The following is a 5,476-nucleotide window of genomic DNA, read 5'->3' as shown; positions in this document are numbered from 1 at the left end:
CATATGCCTTATTTTTTTAAGGCCTTATTTTTGTACGGCCTTATTATTTTAAGGCCTTATTTCCAATATGACCTTAGAAAAATAAGGCCTTATTTCTGTTTAGGCCTTATTTTGAAACAAGGCCATAAAGAAATAAGGCCTTACAAAAATAAGCCCTTATTTTTAGAAATAAGGCCTTATTTCTTGAAAATAAGCCCGTATTTCAGGAAATAAGCCCTTATTTCAGGAAATAAGGCCTTATTCATGTAAGGCCTTATTTTGGGGATTCTGACCCTTTGTGCCAAGGATAGGATAGCCTTATTCATGTAAGGCCTTATTTTTGGGATTTTTGACCCTTTGTGCCAAGGATAGCCTTATTCATGTAAGACCTTACTTTTGGGATTGTTGACCCTTTGTGCCAAGGATACATATCTGTTACTTACCAGCCGATACTGTGTGAACCCACAGGGGCGGACGAGGGGGGGGCACAGGGGGCACGTGCCCCCCCCCCCCCCCGAAAAAAAGAAGAAAAAAAAAGAAGAAGAAGAAAAAAAAAAGATTTTTCTATGCTGATTCTATGACCATTTCTAAGTTCAAATGGCACCAGATGGCACCATTTTGCTTCTTTGGGCAAAAAATGTTTCCGGGGGGGCATGCCCCCGGACCCCCCTAGCAAATTCGGGCGCTTCGCGCCCATTACATTCACTTTCGATTCAAAGTGCCCCCCCCCTTACAAAGCAACTGATCCGCCCCTGACCCATATCAAGTTGGGAAACTGCACCCCAGCTTCAAGAAGACTTTCAAAGTGCCTATCCACTGCCACAAGTACTTTGATCTCTTCCGGGTTACGAACATCATCGGCGACAGGGCCTTCCCCTTTTTACAAAAACATGTTGGTTAATTACTTCATTATCCTTTTGCTGTGAAATTATGGTTGCTTTCTCCCAGTGGAAAGCTAGCAGCAACACGAGTCGCGATACCCATGCGTGCAGAATGACCGAGGTCTTTTACGTGCCACAGCAATATGACACATTACCCAATATTGACGGACTGTGTGATGTTATCTTCTGCTATGGTCTGTTGAGACAGTGATATCAAAATCAAGACAGGAGGTGAAAACTACTGCTACATGCAGCTAGCCGAGGGATACAGAGACAGACAGGCCGCTATATGACATAACTAGATGAATACCCGCTTCGCCGGGTACGGCTGCGCCGGGAAGAAGTCGAGCCGAATACTCGGCTGCGCCGGGGACCCGGCACGGAGGAAGGGAGATAAACGCGGCTGAAAACACTGGAGAAGATAAGGAAGAGTTACTGGGAATGGATCCAGAGAAAAACCAAAATCGGTTCAGCGCTACGCGCTGAGAGCACGTGTTGAAATATCTCATCGATGGGGTTGTGTCCGGGGTGTAGGTGAATACGGTCTCCAAATTTGAAAAAGATCCACCGAGAACTTTGGCCGTGCATCGCGAACAGACACACAGACACTAGTCGTAAATATATATAGACAACACCTGCGCAGGCTCCCCGGCTCCCGTCTCTTTCTAGAAGAGCGACTTAAGTTCAAAGGATCTACCGGTGACTGGACATGTGCATCTCAACATTTAACTTAGAACAGATAGTGGCATTACACAAAACATCATAAAGCGATCGGCAACATGAAAGTTACAAACACTAGACTGGACAATGACAAAACTTTACTCTATAATTATTGGTGACTGGTCAACCTGTCACACATCCCGCAGCTCTTTACCAAACTGCGTCCTCGCAAGTTTAACGCTGAAAAGGACATCAACCACACAGTACAAAGACAAATGCTCACTCAACAAAACAGCAATACACAATATCAGAAAAATATTAGCCTAGTTACGCACGGTCACATGACCCATTCATACAAAACTTCCAAATTATATACAAAAGTCAATGACTAAATAATTATCCAAATAAAAGGAAAACACACCAGTCTTGGGTCCAAATAGTACCGATAGAGACATGTCCTTGATCAGTTCTTGAGGCATACTCACAATCTAAATCGTCTCTTAGCAAGCATAAACTGTCTCATTCTTCGTCGTTACACACTACCTCACACGCTACCGTCAATATGGTTTCGCCACAACCTTAGGACGCGTTTTCCGGGGTGGGCGAATGGTAGGACTGTCAGAAAACGGGACAGCTGATACAGGTAGAGGACCACTCGCAGACTCACATGTCTGCACAACAGGAATCTCCACAGTAGGAAGAGTAATTAGTTTCTCCCGCAGGGTGTGTAGTTCCAGCTTCATCTGAAGTTGGTCAGCCTGGAGGCGTTGTTTGGTGTTGATCTCCTTCTTAAGGCGTTCCTCCAGTACGTTGATGGTGGGCTCGATGTTGGACATCTGCTGCTCGACCTCAGCAACCACAATTTGCTAGCTCCGTCTGGCTGCCCTGCTCATATAGAGGATGCTTGACGGTTGCTGAAATCTGACTAACACATGGCTCGCTGGGCCGTCTCCATGACCACGGCTGCTGACGCACTTCCCGGTTGGCTGGACACCAGCTCTGCAAATGGCCGTTCCGCCCACAAACTCAACAGCGTGGCCTTGACCTTGAAGTTGGTATAGCCACTTCCCTGAGGCAGCTTTGGGGACGACAGCCGGCAAGCGCTGGTTCAAGTCAGTCAACAACTCTGCTGCTTCCGCCGTCAGCGCGTTGACTTGAACATGCACCTCCTTGATGCCAATGCTCCTGTCTGTACGAGTCACACATGATAGTGAACGAGGTCTTGACGAATACGCGCAGAGCCTACGAACAGCGTAACTTCAAAACATACTGGTCATGACGCGTGCGAAGTGTACAACGTTCAGCGTAACGCTACGACAGCTACTCCCCTGTCGTTTGTCTGTGCATAGTACAGCGTGTCCAAGAAACAAGGCTATTTACACCTCTTTTCGCAGATATTTCATCGCTGCTGTAAAAACTAAGTAGCCTGAACAATCAGCCCTTTATGCTTTGAATTCCAAGTTACAGCGCCTGCATACAAGCACAACAGCGCGATCGTTTCGTATTTGAAGTCGATTCCTTACGTAAACCTTACTTTCATGTTCAAGGGACATAACTACATACCGAAGAAAGTTGATTGAGGACATATATATTGAGCTTATATTATAGGGTTTTACAAGTTCCAATAAATAGAGAATCTTCTCTTCGTTAAACTTCATCGTTTCTTCTTCTTCTGCGTTCGTTTAACGCCTACAAGTTTCCACTTCACCCATGATGTTAGCTAGATGCAAGACCGCAACACGACGAAAAAAACACACGGTTTTTTCCCGTTTAGGACCAAAACGTCATATGTTACTCCGCAAACGATTACGTATGCGTCATGACCACCGAGTTACGCATTTGCGGAGCTACAAAATACGTAGGCTTTACGTGTTCGTAACCCTATGCGTAACCTCTTTCATTTACGAAATCGACAAGACCTCGGCCACTGGACTTGTAGACCATGGGACACGGGCTCGAATCAAGGCAAGGGACGGACACGAGTCAACTTAATGCAGAGACTCAGAGACGGCATCCGTGTCCCTGCCAGTGTGACAAGAAAAATACCTTGGCCATTCGGAAGTGCAGCTGGATGATAACACCTAAAACACGCATGGACTTACAAAGTTACGTATTGCGACTCTTGTTGTAGTTGTAGCTTTCCACTGGGAGGAAGCGATCCGAATTTCCAAATTAAGCGATAAAAAAAAGTAATGGACATGAAAAACAAATCCATAATCAGGTGATAATAGTTTGATTACTGGAATGATAATATTAAAGTCTGCTATTCAATGTTCTTGTTTTGAACATTCATAATATCGATGTGGTAAAATCAGACATGTTTGATACAGCAGATTAAACGAAGACAGATGTATTCTGTGGTACAGCCAAACTCGAGCTATCATAAATATGTTGTGATGATGATTGTGATAATAATTAGGAGAAAAGGACGACAGTGACGAAATCTGTTATGACGACGACGACGACGACGACGATGACGATGATGATGACGATGATGATGATGATGATGATGATGATGATGATGACAACGATGACAACGATGACGACGACGACGACGACGACGACGATGATGATGATGATGATGATGATGATGATGATGATGATGATGATGATGATGATGATGATGATGATGATGATGATGATGATGACTCCCGGGCAACAGTCTCTCAGAATAAAAGATAACAGCTTACAAAAGTGCTTGAAAGGAATGCATTGAATGTCAAGGTGAGGAGCTGCCTGTTGGAAGCCCTCGGACAGCGAGTTGCCAAACTCCAGGATGTGAACTGTGTGTAGGTCGGAGGACGTCATTTCAGATTCCGAAATGTTGGTGTGGGGGAAAAAACACTTCCGTTTGTTGCCTCTGCAGTATGTTGTGCTCGCGATCAGTGACCCGGCAGCCTATGAATACACATATGAACGGAATTATTATGTAAAACAAGGTGTAATGCTTCTTTTACATTTACAGCAACGATGTTCTTAAACAATTGTCATTTCCAGTATTGTCGCCCTAGGCAGAATAATGGTGACTGCGCGTGAGAGCGAGAAATCAAAAGACCAAACAATACTGTACTTGTTTGTTTGTTTGTTTGTTTGCTTAACGCCCAGCCGACCACGAAGGACCATATCAGGGCGGTGCTGCTTTGACATATAACGTGCGCCACACACAAGACAGAAGTCGCAGCACAGGCTTCATGTCTCACCCAGTCACATTATTCTGACACCGGACCAACCAGTCCTAGCACTAACCCCATAATGCCAGACGCCAGGCGGAGCAGCCACTAGATTGCCAATTTTAAAGTCTTAGGTATGACCCGGCCGGGGTTCGAACCCACGACCTCCCGATCACGGGGCGGACGCCTTACCACTAGGCCAACCGTGCCGGTAACACAATACTGTACTTACGTGTTTGACGAAGACAATACGAAAAACAAAGCACGACGTTTCGACCACTAGGATCTTCCACTTCGTCGTCGAATGCTTTTTATTTGTTTTATTGTTGTGTATCTCATAGTGGTAAACATCAGCGTTATTAAAAAGCACACATACTTACCTGTGCAGATAGGTCCCCCTTTCTTTGACGCTCACTGTGTCTGGATACAAAGAAATAATACTGGTCCTAAGTTCTGAAGGTGACTTGCAAGACATATCCTTTTACTGGCACTATAGCAGCTGCGTGTACCAAAGATGGATCAACATTTAGAAACTAACAGAGGCACAGTCCCAAAAGACACAAATGTATCAATTGATACACATTATTTTGATTTGAAAAAAGATGTGCGTTAGTATATTCAGAAGAAAAAAAATCGTTGGAATGTATTTTTGATAGGCAGTTACACATTAGAAACATATTTGTGATAATGTTGGTTTTATTTTCACATCACGCTAGTGTACATTTGTTTTGAAAGGATACATTGTTTTAAACCAAGTAAAAGCCATGCCGGCTGGCATGGTGTGCT

At 44.5% G+C, this 5,476-nt stretch overlaps 1 protein-coding gene and 1 long non-coding RNA gene across 2 annotated transcripts in view; both read right to left on the bottom strand.

Annotated features, from left to right (window-relative positions):
- Positions 1-438, bottom strand: part of LOC138947291 (glyoxylate/hydroxypyruvate reductase A-like) — a 12,621-nt gene extending 12,183 nt beyond the window's left edge. Inside the window, exon 1 of the mRNA XM_070318740.1 lies at positions 423-438. The gene's annotated coding sequence lies outside the window, so the exon portion shown is untranslated. The remainder of the gene's footprint in view (positions 1-422) is intronic.
- A 296-nt stretch (positions 439-734) lies between these two features.
- LOC138946663 (uncharacterized) lies at positions 735-5,173 on the bottom strand. Its single transcript, XR_011449398.1, has 3 exons — positions 5,071-5,173; positions 4,211-4,418; positions 735-855 (listed from the first exon to the last, which is right to left on the bottom strand). It is a non-coding gene; the product is annotated as an uncharacterized lncRNA (long non-coding RNA).
- Positions 5,174-5,476: the final 303 nt, after the last annotated feature.

Source organism: Littorina saxatilis, linkage group LG14, assembly GCF_037325665.1.
Source record: "Littorina saxatilis isolate snail1 linkage group LG14, US_GU_Lsax_2.0, whole genome shotgun sequence".
NCBI classification, from domain to species: Eukaryota; Metazoa; Mollusca; class Gastropoda; order Littorinimorpha; family Littorinidae; genus Littorina; species Littorina saxatilis.
Note: the sequence above shows the minus strand (reverse complement) of the source record. Positions and strands in the feature narration are given on the sequence as shown.